Source organism: Oncorhynchus clarkii, chromosome 4 (genome assembly GCF_045791955.1).
Source record: "Oncorhynchus clarkii lewisi isolate Uvic-CL-2024 chromosome 4, UVic_Ocla_1.0, whole genome shotgun sequence".
NCBI classification, from domain to species: Eukaryota; Metazoa; Chordata; class Actinopteri; order Salmoniformes; family Salmonidae; genus Oncorhynchus; species Oncorhynchus clarkii.
Genome location: NC_092150.1, coordinates 45,932,975 through 45,947,899, shown reverse-complemented (window position 1 = coordinate 45,947,899; position 14,925 = coordinate 45,932,975).

Genomic DNA, 14,925 nt, shown 5'->3' with positions numbered 1-14,925 from the left:
TTCACCCATGATTGCTCAGTATTGCCTGGAGGCCAGCTCTAGGAAGAGTCTTGGTGGTTCCAAACTTCTTCCATTTAAGACTGATGGAGGCCACTTTTTTCTTGGGGACCTTCAATGTTTTGGTAACCTTTCCTGGATATGTCCCGCAACACAATCCTGTCCCAGATCGCTACAGACAATTCCTTCGACCTCATGGCTTGGTTTTTGCTCTGACATGCACTGTCAACTGTGGGACCTCATATAGACAGGTGTGTGCCTTTCCAAATCATATTCAATTAATTGAATTTACCACAGGTGGACTCCAATCAAGTTGTAGAAACATCTCAAGGATGATCAATGGGAACAGGATGCACCTGGACTCAAAGGTAAGGGGTCTAAATACTTTCTGAATGCACTGTATGTGGAATGATAAATAACATTGTGGCTGCTACAAGTTAGGTAGTCTTGGGTGTAGCCAAGTAGTGTCTCACTCTCTGCTTCCGTCTGCTAGCTCCAATCTCACCTGCACAGCTGCAGTAATATAGTGCCAACCTCTCCCTCACACAGCAGTGCTCGGGTTAAAGATGTATGCACTACATGTAATATTTTTGTGGCCAGCAAATCTCTTTTTGTCAAATTGACTGGGGCTGAGCGTTAGTGTATGGCTTAGACCCAGTCAATTTTAGTATGTGGTGGGTCGAACTGACAAATGTGAAGTTGATCGATCCCTGTTGAGGGAGGAGCTGATTTTTGTATACAACAGAAAAAACAATTGTTGTTGACACTTTCGATTCTTGCACATTTTATAATTTAAAGTATATTTCAACAAATCAAATCAAATCAAATTGTATTTGTCACATACACATGGTTAGCAGATGTTAATGCGAGTGTAGCGAAATGCTTGTGCTTCTAGTTCCGACAATGCAGTAATAACCAACAAGTAATCTAGCTAACAATTCCAAAACTACTACCTTATAGACACAAGTGTAAGGGGATAAAAAATATGTACATAAAGATATATGAATGAGTGATGGTACAGAGTGGCATAGGCAAGATACAGTAGATGGTATTTAGTGCAGTATATACATATGAGATGAGTATGTAAGCAAAGTGGCATAGTTAAAGTGGCTAGTGATACATGTATAACATAAATATGCAGTAGATGATATAGAGTACAGTATATACATATACATATGAGATGAATAATGTAGAGTATGTAAACATTATATTAGGTAGCATTGTTTAAAGTGGCTAGTGATATATTTTACATTGATGATCTTTATGGCCTTCCTGTGACATCGGGTGGTGTAGGTGTCCTGGAGGGCAGGTAGTTTGCCCCCGGTGATGCGTTGTGCAGACCTCACTACCCTCTGGAGAGCTTTACGGTTGTGGGCGGAGCAGTTGCCGTACCAGGCGGTGATACAGCCCGACAGGATGCTCTCGATTGTGCATCTTGAAGTTTGTGAGTGCTTTTGGTGACAAGCCAAATTTCTTCAGCCTCCTGAGGTTGAAGAGGCGCTGCTGCGCCTTCTTCACGATGCTGTCTGTGTGGGCGGACCAATTCAGTTTGTCTGTGATGTGTACGCCGAGGAACTTAAAACTTACTACCCTCTCCACTACTGTTCCATCGATGTGGATAGGGGGGTGTTCCCTCTGCTGTTTCCTGAAGTCCACAATCATCTCCTTAGTTTTGTTGACGTTGAGTGTGAGGTTATTTTCCTGACACCACACTCCGAGGGCCCTCACCTCCTCCCTGTAGGCCGTCTCGTCGTTGTTGGTAATCAAACCTACCACTGTTGTGTCGTCCGCAAACTTGATGATTGAGTTGGAGGCGTGCGTGGCCACGCAGTCGTGGCAGGGAGTACAGGAGAGGGCTCAGAACGCACCCTTGTGGGGCCCCAGTGTTGAGGATCAGCGGGGTGGAGATGTTGTTGCCTACCCTCACCATCAGGAAGTCCAGTACCCAGTTGCACAGGGCTTGATGACGAGCTTGGAGGGCACTATGGTGTTAAATGCCGAGCTGTAGTCGATGAACAGCATTCTCACATAGGTATTCCTCTTGTCCAGATGGGTTAGGGTAGTGTGCAGTGTGGTTGAGATTACATCGTCTGTGGACCTATTTGGGCGGTAAGCAAATTGGAGTGGGTCTAGGGTGTCAGGTAGGGTGGAGGTGATATGGTCTTTGACTAGTCTCTCAAAGCACTTCATGATGACGGAAGTGAGTGCTACGGGGCGGTAGTCGTTTAGCTCAGTTACCTTAGCTTTCTTGGGAACAGGAACAATGGTGGCCCTCTTGAAGCATGTGGGAACAACAGACTGGGATAGGGATTGATTGAATATGTCCGTAAACACACCAGCCAGCTGGTCTGCGCATGCTCTGAGGGCGCGGCTGGGGATGCCGTCTGGGCCTGCAGCCTTGCGAGGGTTGACACGTTTAAATGTTTTCCTCACGTTGGCTGCAGTGAAGGAGAGTCCGCATGTTTTAGTTGCGGGCCGTGTCAGTGGCACTGTATTGTCCTCAAAGCGGGCAAAAAAGTTATTTAGTCTGCCTGGGAGCAAGACATCCTGGTCCGTGACGGGGCTGGTTTTCTTTTTGTAATCCGTGATTGACTGTAGACCCTGCCACATACCTCTTGTGTCTGAGCCGTTGAATTGAGATTCTACTTTGTCTCTATACTGACGCTTAGCTTGTTTGATTGCCTTGCGGAGGGAATAGTTACACTGTTTGTATTCGGTCATGTTTCCGGTCACCTTGCCCTGATTAAAAGCAGTGGTTCGGGCTTTCAGTTTCACGCGAATGCTGCCATCAATCCACGGTTTCTGGTTTGGGAATGTTTTAATCATTGCCATGGGAACGACATCTTCAACGCACATTCTAATGAATTCGCTCACCGAATCAGCGTATTCGTCAATGTTGTTGTCTGACGCAATACGAAACATATCCCAGTCCACGTGATGGAAGCAGTCTTGGAGCGTGGAATCAGATTGGTCGGACCAGCGTTGAACAGACCTCAGCGCGGGAGCTTCTTGTTTTATTTTCTGTCTGTAGGCAGGGATCAACAAAATGGAGTCGTGGTCAGCTTTTCCGAAAGGAGAGCGGGGCAGGGCCTTATATGCGTCGCGGAAGTTAGAATAGCAATGATCCAAGGTTTTTCCAGCCCTGGTTGCGCAATCGATATGCGGATAAAATGTAGGGAGTCTTGTTTTCAGATTAGCCTTGTTAAAATCCCCAGCTACAATGAATGCAGCCTCCGGATATATGGATTCCAGTTTGAAAAGAGTCAAATAAAGTTTGTTCAGAGCCATCGATGGGGGGGAAAATTTATGGCTGTGATTATAATCGAAGAGAATTCCCTTGGTAGATAATGCGGTCGACATTTGATTGTGAGGAATTCTAAATCATGTGAACAGAAGGACTTGAGTTCCTGTATGTTGTTGTGGCCACACCACGTCACGTTAACCATGAAGCATACGCCCCCGCCCCTCTTCTTACCAGAAAGATGTGTGTTTCTGTCGGCGCGATGCGTGGAGAAACCAGCTGGCTGCACCGACTCCGATAGCACCGGCTCAGGCAAATTTGCCAAACTGCTAAGGTTTGAATCAATCAGAACTCCTGTACATACCTTGTGAAGACTTACAGAATACGTTTGACCTCTGTCATTGTCAACAAAGGGTATATAACAAAGTATTGAGATAAACTTTTGTTATTGACCAAATACTTATTTTCCACCATAATTTGCAAATAAATTAATTAAAAATCCAATAATGTGATTTTTTTTCTCATTTTGTCTGTCATAGTTGAAGTGTACCTATGATGAAAATTACAAGCCTCTCTCATCTTTTTAAGTGGGAGAACTTGCACAATTGGTGGCTGACTAAATACTTTTTTGCCCCACTGTACACATCGTGTTGAAGGTTGCCAATGGCCTGCTTCTATCTACAATGTAAACACAGTCTTTTGTGAAAACATGAGTGGCTGTCTGATGTAGAAGTGAACGACTTTTTGAGTCGACTCTGACACCTGTGTTTGGAGTCATAGTCGACTTTTGCTCGACTCCCAAAACACGCCAAAAGGCCTATCTTGTTTGAATATATACAGGTATAGAAGGTGATGTGTAGGAACTAAAATATTTCGGTGATATTTCTGCTGTGCCCATCCTTGACAGATCCCATGGGATGATGTGGCGCTCTCTACGCTAATAACCAGATGATCATTGTGCACATGTTGATTTTGTCTATCCCCACCAGATGCGTTCATGACATGCAGGTTAAAATACCAAAACCAACTGTGAACCAACTATATTAAAGGGTATTAAAGGGTAATTTCATCCTGGCTCTGCCACGGCATTTAGTCATTTCTATATTAACATTATGTTTTTATCATAAACAGGCCACCATTGTTCCTGTTCCCAAGAAAGCTAAGGTAACTGAGCTAAACGACTACCGCCCCGTAGCACTCACTTCCGTCATCATGAAGTGCTTTGAGAGACTAGTCAAGGACCATATCACCTCCACCCTACCTGACACCCTAGACCCACTCCAATTTGCTTACCGCCCAAATAGGTCCACAGACGATGCAATCTCAACCACACTGCACACTGCCCTAACCCATCTGGACAAGAGGAATACCTATGTGAGAATGCTGTTCATTGACTACAGCTCGGCATTCAACACCATAGTACCCTCCAAGCTCGTCATCAAGCTCGAGACCCTGGGTCTCGACCCCGCCCTGTGCAACTGGGTACTGGACTTCCTGACGGGCCGCCCCCAGGTGGTGAGGGTAGGCAACAACATCTCCTCCCCGCTGATCCTCAACACTGGGGCCCCACAAGGGTGCGTTCTGAGCCCTCTCCTGTACTCCCTGTTCACCCACGACTGCGTGGCCACGCACGCCTCCAACTCAATCATCAAGTTTGCGGACGACACAACAGTGGTAGGCTTGATTACCAACAACGACGAGACGGCCTACAGGGAGGAGGTGAGGGCCCTCGGAGTGTGGTGTCAGGAAAATAACCTCACACTCAACGTCAACAAAACTAAGGAGATGATTGTGGACTTCAGGAAACAGCAGAGGGAACACCCCCCTATCCACATCGATGGAACAGTAGTGGAGAGGGTAGCAAGTTTTAAGTTCCTCGGCATACACATCACAGACAAACTGAATTGGTCCACTCACACAGACAGCATTGTGAAGAAGGCGCAGCAGCGCCTCTTCAACCTCAGGAGGCTGAAGAAATTCGGCTTGTCACCAAAAGCACTCACAAACTTCTACAGATGCACAATCGAGAGCATCCTGGCGGGCTGTATCACCGCCTGGTACGGCAACTGCTCCGCCCTCAACCGTAAGGCTCTCCAGAGGGTAGTGAGGTCTGCACAACGCATCACCGGGGGCAAACTACCTGCCCTCCAGGACACCTACACCACCCGATGTCACAGGAAGGCCATAAAGATCATCAAGGACATCAACCACCCGAGCCACTGCCTGTTCACCCCGCTATCATCCAGAAGGCGAGGTCAGTACAGGTGCATCAAAGCTGGGACCGAGAGACTGAAAAACAGCTTCTATCTCAAGGCTATCAGACTGTTAAACAGCCACCACTAACATTGAGTGGCTGCTGCCAACACACTGACACTGACTCAACTCCAGCCACTTTAATAATGGGAATTGATGGGAAATGATGTAAATATATCACTAGCCACTTTAAACAATGCTACCTTATATAATGTTACTTACCCTACATTATTCATCTCATAGGCATACGTATATACTGTACTCTATATCATCGACTGTATCCTTATGTAATACATGTATCACTAGCCACTTTAACTATGCCACTTTGTTTACATACTTATCTCATATGTATATACTGTACTCGATACAATCTACTGTATCTGCCTATGCTGCTCTGTACCATCACTCATTCATATATCCTTATGTACATATTCTTTATCCCCTCACACTGTGTACAAGACAGTAGTTTTGGAATTGTTAGTTAGATTACTTGTTGGTTATTACTGCATTGTCGGAACTAGAAGCACAAGCATTTCGCTACACTCGCATTAACATCTGCTAACCATGTGTATGTGACAAATAAAATTTGATTTGATTTGATTTGATTATCATTCACTGTTCTACCTATCAGAGATTCACCCCGATTCTGCCAGTGGCTTGCGGTTATCAAGAATAGTGCAGTGACCAAAGATTAGAGTGATTTTACGGCTAAACTGATGGGGAATCCATTTCAACGGCAGCTGAGAAGTGATGCAATACCATTGATTTTTATTTTTTTTCACAACAAAATGGAAGATTCCCAATTAGAGACCTAAAAGTGGACACCAGGCTCCTCCGCCCCTGCAACCCCTCACCTGGCCTGCTGAGCCCTAGGAGCACCTGCAGTTGGATATCTGCAGTGAGATCCATGGGGTTCCCCACCACCAACGGTTCTTGGTGGTGTCCTGCAGTCTACGCTCAAAATAACCAGTGGTCATTGCGGTGGGCTCCGTCCCCTTGCAGGTTATCATCGACTTCTTAGAGTCCGTCTTCTCCCTCTGTGATTTAGCAAAGACCATCACTACACACAAAGGGCCCCATCTCATGTCATACGAACTGTCCACCTACCAGGAAAGCAAAGGCATCCATCACGTCCGAATGGAGTACAACAACCTCCAGGCCAACAGAGGGGTGGAGCGCAACAATCAGTCTTTAAAGAATGGACTCAACACACACCTAGCCGAGGGGTGTACTTTAAACAAGGCCCTCTTCCTCACGCTGCTACACTACAGAGCAACGCAACATTCCACAACGGGTGTCTCACCAGCATCCGTCATGCTGGGCCGCGAGCTAGAGCTGCCCCTCGACAGGCACAGCGCCACTCATCCTCTGATCCCCGTTCCTGCTCCTCGTGTCAAAGCCTCGGTCACCAGACAGAAACTGCGGATGAAACAGCAACTAGACCAATCAGGACGGGCTCGGGCTCCCAACATCGCTGTTTCAGACAGGGTCAGAGTTAACAGGCCCCACCGCAACAACAAAATGGCGTCAGCAGCCAACTTGGCCCAGCCACCTTCTGCCTCACTGATGCCTCCCGGTGTCATGCTAGACACTTACGGAAGGTGTTAGAACCCTCTGGTGCAAGACCACACACAACTCACCTCCAAGACATGCGCCCGCAATGGCTGAATGCACCTGTGGCTCAGCCTGCCACAACCACACGAGTCCCCACCTTGGCCTGCTCAAGGAACAGTGCCTCAGCACGACCACACAAATCCCCACCTCGGCCTGCTGTACACCTCGGCCTGCTTGTACACGCTCTCGCCCATACCACCTACAAGACTTTGCCACTACATTTCACGTTTGAAATCCTGTGAGGGGGAAGGAAATGTTATGTCAGCACACTGAATTTACAGTGCTGCATTGAGTTACACTAGTACACAGTTCGATAGAGCTTTTATTGTTGGGTTACGCCTTATATATTGGGATATGCCATTGATTGCGTTGTGCTGAAACCGTCACTTGAGTTTGAGATAAAGAGCAAAATGGTTGATTAGAAATTGCTGTCACAGAGTGTAATTCTAAACACAACAGAATGCACTTGAAATATGCATCATCAACAGGGCTGTAGTAGAGCAGGCTAAGAACTTCAAGTCCCTTGGTGTCCACATCAGCAACAACCTATCATGGTCCAAACACACCAAGACAGTCATGAAGAGCGCACAACAAAGCCTATTCCCCCTCAAGTGACTGAAAAGATTTGGTGGGCTCTGGCCGGGCTCTGGGTCCCGGGGACTTTCATCTCCAGTGTCATGCCCTGACCGTAGAGATCTTTTTATTCTCTATGTTTGGTTGGTCAGGGTGTGACTCGGGTGGGAAACTCTATGTTTTTTGTTTCTATGTTTTGGCCGGATATGGTTCTCAATCAGGAACAGCTGTCTATCGTTGTCTCTGATTGGGAATCATACTTAGGCAGCCTTTTTCCTTTTGTATTTGTGGGTAGTTGTCTTTGTTAGTGGCATTATAGCCTAAGTAAGCGTCACGGTCGTTTCCTTGTTCTTTGTTTTGTTGGCGACATTTATCAATAAAAGAAATGTACGCTCACCATGCTGCACCTTCGTCCGGTCCTTTCCCCGAGGACAGTGATCGTGACATCCAGAGACCTCTCAGGCTCCTCGGCTGTAAGGGGGGTTGGCGGCGAGTGAGCTGGGGACGCCTCCTTTTCCCCACGTTTGGAATCTAAACCAGTAGATGAATGTCTGTACATTAAATCAAGTGCATAACAGACCTGGTGGGTTTTTAAATACTTTGTGCTAAGTATTCACACCCCTTGACTTTTTCCACATTTTGTTTGTGTTACAAAGTGGGATTAAAATTGATTTGTCATTTTTTGTCAACGATCTACACAAAATACTCTGTCAAAGTGGAAGAAAAATTGTAACATTTGTAAAACAAGAAAATAAAAAGAAAACATGGTATCTTGATTAGATAAGTGAGTCTTTTGTGGTAAGTCTTTAAAAGCTTTGCTCACCTGGCTTGTAAAATATTTGCACATTATTCTTTTTTAAATTATTCAAGCTCTGTCAAGTTGGTTGTTGATCATTGCTAGCCAGCCATTTTCAATTCTTGCCATAGATTTTCAAGCCAAATGCAAACTGCAACTAGGCCACTCAGGAACATTCAATGTCTTGTTTACCAACTCCAGTGTATATTTGGCCTTGTGTTTGAGGTTATTGTCCTGCTGAAATGTGAATTTGTCGCCCAGTGTCTGTTGGAAAGCAGGCTGAACCATGTTTTGCCTGTGCTTAGCTCTATTCTGTTTCTTTTATCCCCCAAAAAAACTCACTTGTCCTTGCCAATGACAAGTATACCCATAACATGACGCAGCCACCACCATTCTTGAAGAGTGGTACTCAGTGATGTGTTGTTGGATTTGCCCCAAGAATAATGCTTTGTATTCAGGACAAAGTTCATTTATTTTCCACATTTTTGGAAACTGGATGCATGTTTTTAATATTTTTGTTCTGTTCAAGCTTCCTTCTTTTCGCTCTGTCAATTAGGTTAGTATTGTGCAGTAACTAAAATGCTGTTGATCCATCCTCAGTTTTCTCAGTTTTCTTTTTCAGACATTAAACTCTGTAACTGTTGTAAAGTCACCAGTGACTGCGTGTATTGATACACTATCCAAAGTGTATTTTAATATCTTCACAATGCTCAAAGGGATATTCAATGTCTGCTTTTTTATACCCATCTTCCAATACATGCCCTTATTTGTGAGGCATTGGAAAACCTCTCTGGTCTTTGTGGTTGAATCTGTGTTTGAAATCCCCTGCTCGACTGAGGGACCTTACAGACAATTGTATGTGTGGCGTACAGTGATGAGGTAGTCATTTAAAAATCATGTTAAACAGTATTATTGCACAAATAGTGAGTCAATGCAACTTATTATGTGACTTGTTAAGCACATTTTTACTCCTGAGCTTATTCAGGCTTGCTATAACAATTGGCTTGAATACTTATTGACTCAACACTTCTCCACTGTGACATTATGGGACATTGTGTGTAGGCCAGTGACACAAAATCTCAATGTAATCCATTTTAAATTCAGACTGTAACACAACAAAATGTGGAACAAGTCAAGGGGTGGCAATACTTTCTGAAAGCACTCTATATGACATTACAAATGTTAAAATGATACAAAACTGTAAATGATAGAAAACCCTCACACTGGTTGGTTTGAAATACTAGCATTAGGTAAAATTACACTTCAGAAAACCTTCTATTCTGTTTTATCTGCAGATGCATATAACCTTGCCCTAAGACATACAGTGCCTTGCGAAAGTATTCGGCCCCCTTGAACTTTGCGACCTTTTGCCACATTTCAGGCTTCAAACATAAAGATATAAAACTGTATTTTTTTGTGAAGAATCAACAACAAGTGGGACACAATCATGAAGTGGAACGACATTTATTGGATATTTCAAACTTTTTTAACAAATCAAAAACTGAAAAATTGGGCGTGCAAAATTATTCAGCCCCTTTACTTTCAGTGCAGCAAACTCTCTCCAGAAGTTCAGTGAGGATCTCTGAATGATCCAATGTTGACCTAAATAACTAATGATGATAAATACAATCCACCTGTGTGTAATCAAGTCTCCGTATAAATGCACCTGCACTGTGATAGTCTCAGAGGTCCGTCAAAAGCGCAGAGAGCATCATGAAGAACAAGGAACACACCAGGCAGGTCCGAGATACTGTTGTGAGGAAGTTTAAAGCTGGATTTGGATACAAAAGATTTCCCAAGCTTTAAACATCCCAAGGAGCACTGTGCAAGCGATAATATTGAAATGGAAGGAGTATCAGACCACTGCAAATCTACCAAGACCTGGCCGTCCCTCTAAACTTTCAGCTCATACAAGGAGAAGACTGATCAGAGATGCAGCCAAGAGGCCCATGATCACTCTGGATGAACTGCAGAGATCTACAGCTGAGGTGGGAGACTCTGTCCATAGGACAACAATCAGTCGTATATTGCACAAATCTGGCCTTTATGGAAGAGTGGCAAGAAGAAAGCCATTTCTTAAAGATATCCATAAAAAGTGTTGTTTAAAGTTTGCCACAAGCCACCTGGGAGACACACCAAACATGTGGAAGAAGGTGCTCTGGTCAGATGAAACCAAAATTGAACTTTTGGCAACAATGCAAAACGTTATGTTTGGCGTAAAAGCAACACAGCTGAACACACCATCCCCACTGTCAAACATGGTGGTGGCAGCATCATGGTTTGGGCCTGCTTTTCTTCAGCAGGGACAGGGAAGATGGTTAAAATTGATGGGAAGATGGATGGAGCCAAATACAGGACCATTCTGGAAGAAAACCTGATGGAGTCTGCAAAAGACCTGAGACTAGGACGAAGATTTGTCTTCCAACAAGACAATGATCCAAAACACAACCTTGGAGGACTGACATTTCAGTAAAAGCATTCTTCCCCAATACAAAGAAACAATACATAAACACAAATGTGACCATACATTTTGTGTGAGTCACATACACATACGATCTTGCTTTCATTCAGCCACAAGAGCATTAGCGAGGTCGGGCACTGATGTTGGGTGCTTAGGCCAGGCTCGCAGTCGGCATTCAAATTCATCCCAAAGGTGTTCTAGGGAGTTGAGTTCAGGGCTTTGTGCAGGCCAGTCAAGTTCTTCCACACTGATCTCGACAAACCATTTCTGTATGAACCTCGCTTTGTGCACTGGGGCATTGTCATGCTGAAACGGGAAAGGGCCTTCCCCAAACTGTTGCCACAAATTTAGAAGCACAGAACCGTGTACAATGTAATTGTATGCTGTGATTTTAGCTGTCTGGCAGCTAACATGTTCCTGATGTGTTCAACAACTTTAGCTAAATAGTAATTACATATGAATTACCTAACATCACATTTTGATAATATGCACCAAGTGTAGAACAACTTTGCGACAAATAAAATAACATTTGATTAATTGTTCAGCAGTCTTATGGCTTGGGAGAAAAACCTGTTAAGGAGCCTTTTGGACCTAGACTTGGCCCTCCGGTACCGCTTGCTCTGCGGTAGCAGAGAGAAAAGTCTATGACTTGGGTGAGTTTTGACAATTAGGTCCTGGATGGAAGGAAGCTTAGCCCCAGTGATGTACTGGGCCATAAGCACTACCCTCTGTAGAGGCTTACGGTCGGTCGGATGCCGAGCAGTCGCCATAATAGGCAGTGATGCAACTGGTCAGAATGCTCTCAATGGTGCAGCTGTAGAAGTTTTTGAGGATCTGGGGATCTATGCCAAAAAAATGTGTTGTTGTGCCTTCTTCATGACTATCTTGGTGTGTTTGGACCATGATATTTATTTATTTATTTGTTTTTTTCACCTTTATTTAACCAGGTAGGCTATTTGAGAACAAGTTCTCATTTGCAACTGCGACCTGGCCAAGATAAAGCATAGTAATTCGACACATACAACAACACAGAGTTACACATGGAATAAACAAAACATAGTCAATAATACAGTAGAACAAAAGAAAACATAAAGTCTATATACAGTGAGTGCAAATTAGGTAAGATAAGGGGGTTAAGGCAGTTTGTTGGTGATTGCCTACCACTGTTGTGTCATCAGCAAACTTAATGATGGTTTTGGAGTCGATCTTGGCCACGCAGTCGTGGGTGAACAGGGAGTACAGGAGGGAACAAAGCACTTCATGGCTACAGACATGAGTGCTACAGCGCGGTAATCATTTAGGCAGGTTACCTTCGCTTTCTTGGGCACAGGAACTATGGTGGTCTGCTTGAAACAGGTAGGTATTACAGGGAAGGCCAAACCTTCCCCAAACCTTCCCAAACCTTCCCTTAACACGGAAGACACTGGACCTCATGGGTCTCCCGGTTACATCCGGCTGTGACACAGCCTGCAGTGGAGCCTTAGCACTCATTGTTGAATTTGTGATTTCCAACTTGTTGTGTAATATTTATGTCCAATGGCCGATAAGCACCAATACGTTTTATCTAGAATTCCTCTTCATATGACAAGGATTGAAAAGGATTTGCCAGTAGATTGCCGCCTTGATTCATGATGATGACTGCTAGCTTGCTAGCTAAGATTTTGAAGTATGGTGAGTCCAATCAAAGCTACTGTAGATATAACGTGATTTGACATACTTTTATTTGTGGCCAATGACCTTGAGCCTTCTCGGACAGGCACTTCTAATGTAAGTCTATGTCAGCACCCAAGGGGCTTGAATTTTCAATCTCTAACCATAGATTTTGGGGGATCACGGCACAACTAGAGAACATTACCAACCCCTACGCTCCATATTTTCAACTGGCAGCCACTGTGCTAGGCGGAAACACCTGCATTTTGGAACTGCCTTACTCAAGAAAGCAAAAAAGTGACCATGTTTGTATGCAGCTTTATTAATGATTTATTTATTTACATCTCTTGCAAACTGAAATGTGACACATATTGAAGCCAAAATAATAACATGCAAAACAGACAACAAAATATATATACATGCCCCACCTGCCCTGAATGACGAGTCGCCAATGGTTGAACTGTGTGATGTTTTGAAGCAAATTATTTCATTTGACATATTTCCTTGTTTGTAAGAATTGCAAAGAAGCCTGCATTGGACATTGAGGGAGTTATATTCACCTGAGCCCCAATTAAATATTGAAGCATTGAACCACTAACTAAAGGCTTCAGTCATACAAAAAGTTGTACTTAAATCCAAACTGGTTTTCCAGCAGGTTAGTAAGAATGGCTCACCCAGTGTTCAAAAATGGCATTTCTCCCTTTATTCAGATGACAACCTCTCACATTCGGTTATTTGAAAATGAAATCATCTCCAAAATATTGCTATTTTTAAAACAAGCCATAGAAAACTGGTTGCAATTTCAGTTTAATCCACCAGCAAAGACAGAACAAATATTACAACAAATATTATGGTTACATTTAATTATAATAGTTGATAAAAAAAAAAAGTTGATATTTTTGTAAAAAATGTATTAAGAACAGTATAATCTTTCTTAATTAGATCATAAATAGGACTGGTGGAGTTACAGTTGAAGTCAGAAGTTTACATGCACTCAGGTTGGAGACATTAAAACTCATTTTTCAACCACTCTACAAATTTCTTGTCAACAAACTATAGTTTTGGCAAGTCGGTTAGGACATCTACTTTGTGCATGACAGAACTCATTTTTCCAACAATTGTTTACAGACAGATTATTTAACTTATAATTCACTGTATCACAATTCCAGTGGGTCAGAAGTTTACACACACTAAGTTGACTGTGCCTTTAATTAATCGGCTTGGAAAATATATGATGAATGAAATGAATGATTGATGATTTAAATTTTTATTTCAGGTGGTAATGCAGTGACCATTACCAAATACTAGTTATTTTATTTTTTAAGAGGTGATTCAGTAATAATCATCTATTTTATTTTGGGTGGTAATTTCAGTGACCATTACTGTCACGGTTTTCTGTATGTGAAGGAGAGTCGGACCAAAATGCGGCGTGTAGATTGCGATCCATGTTTATTCAACTGAAACAACATGAATCTAAATACAAACACTACAAAACAATAAACGTAACGAAAACCGAAACAGCCTAATACTCGTGCACATAAACACAGAATACGGACACAAAGGACAATCACCCACAAACACACAGTGAAACCCAGGCTACCTAAATATGGTTCCCAATCAGAGACAATGACTAACACCTGCCTCTGATTGAGAACCATATCAGGCCAGACATAGAAATAGACAAACAAGACATCCAACATAGAATGCCCACCCAGCTCACGTCCTGACCAACACTAAAACAAGGAAAACACACACGAACGATGGTCAGAACGTGACAATTACTGAATACTAGTTATTTTGGTTTTGAAGAGGTGGTTCAGTGATAATCATCCATTACATATTGGGAGGTACTGCAGTGATCAATGAAGCCTGTCACACCTGTTGAATATATGCTAAATAAGTTTCCCGCTGTGGAATTTACATTCACTTAAAAAAATGGCATATCTGGACAGAGATGGCAAGAGAAAATAGATACCCAATGGATGGTTCATTCAACAAGACTAGGTTGGATTTAGTCAAGGAGATAATTCAGACAATAAAAATGGACAAAAAGAAGGGGATGAAGAAAAGTACCCTTGTATCAGAAACTGTGATAGAAATGATGATGCTGGAAGGACAGATCTTCATGAGCAGACCAAACTAAAAGCTGGGGAGAACAGTAGAGTGTGGGAGGAAAGAAATTAGTCAGGACAGAGGCAGAACATGAGTACTCCCCACCGCCGTATGAGAATCAACCCAAAGGACCCCCGGGCGACTATACACAGATCTACCCTCTCATACCACTGACAGAAGAAAATGGAGAAGCAACCACAATTATCCTCAAGGAAGGGGACTCTGATG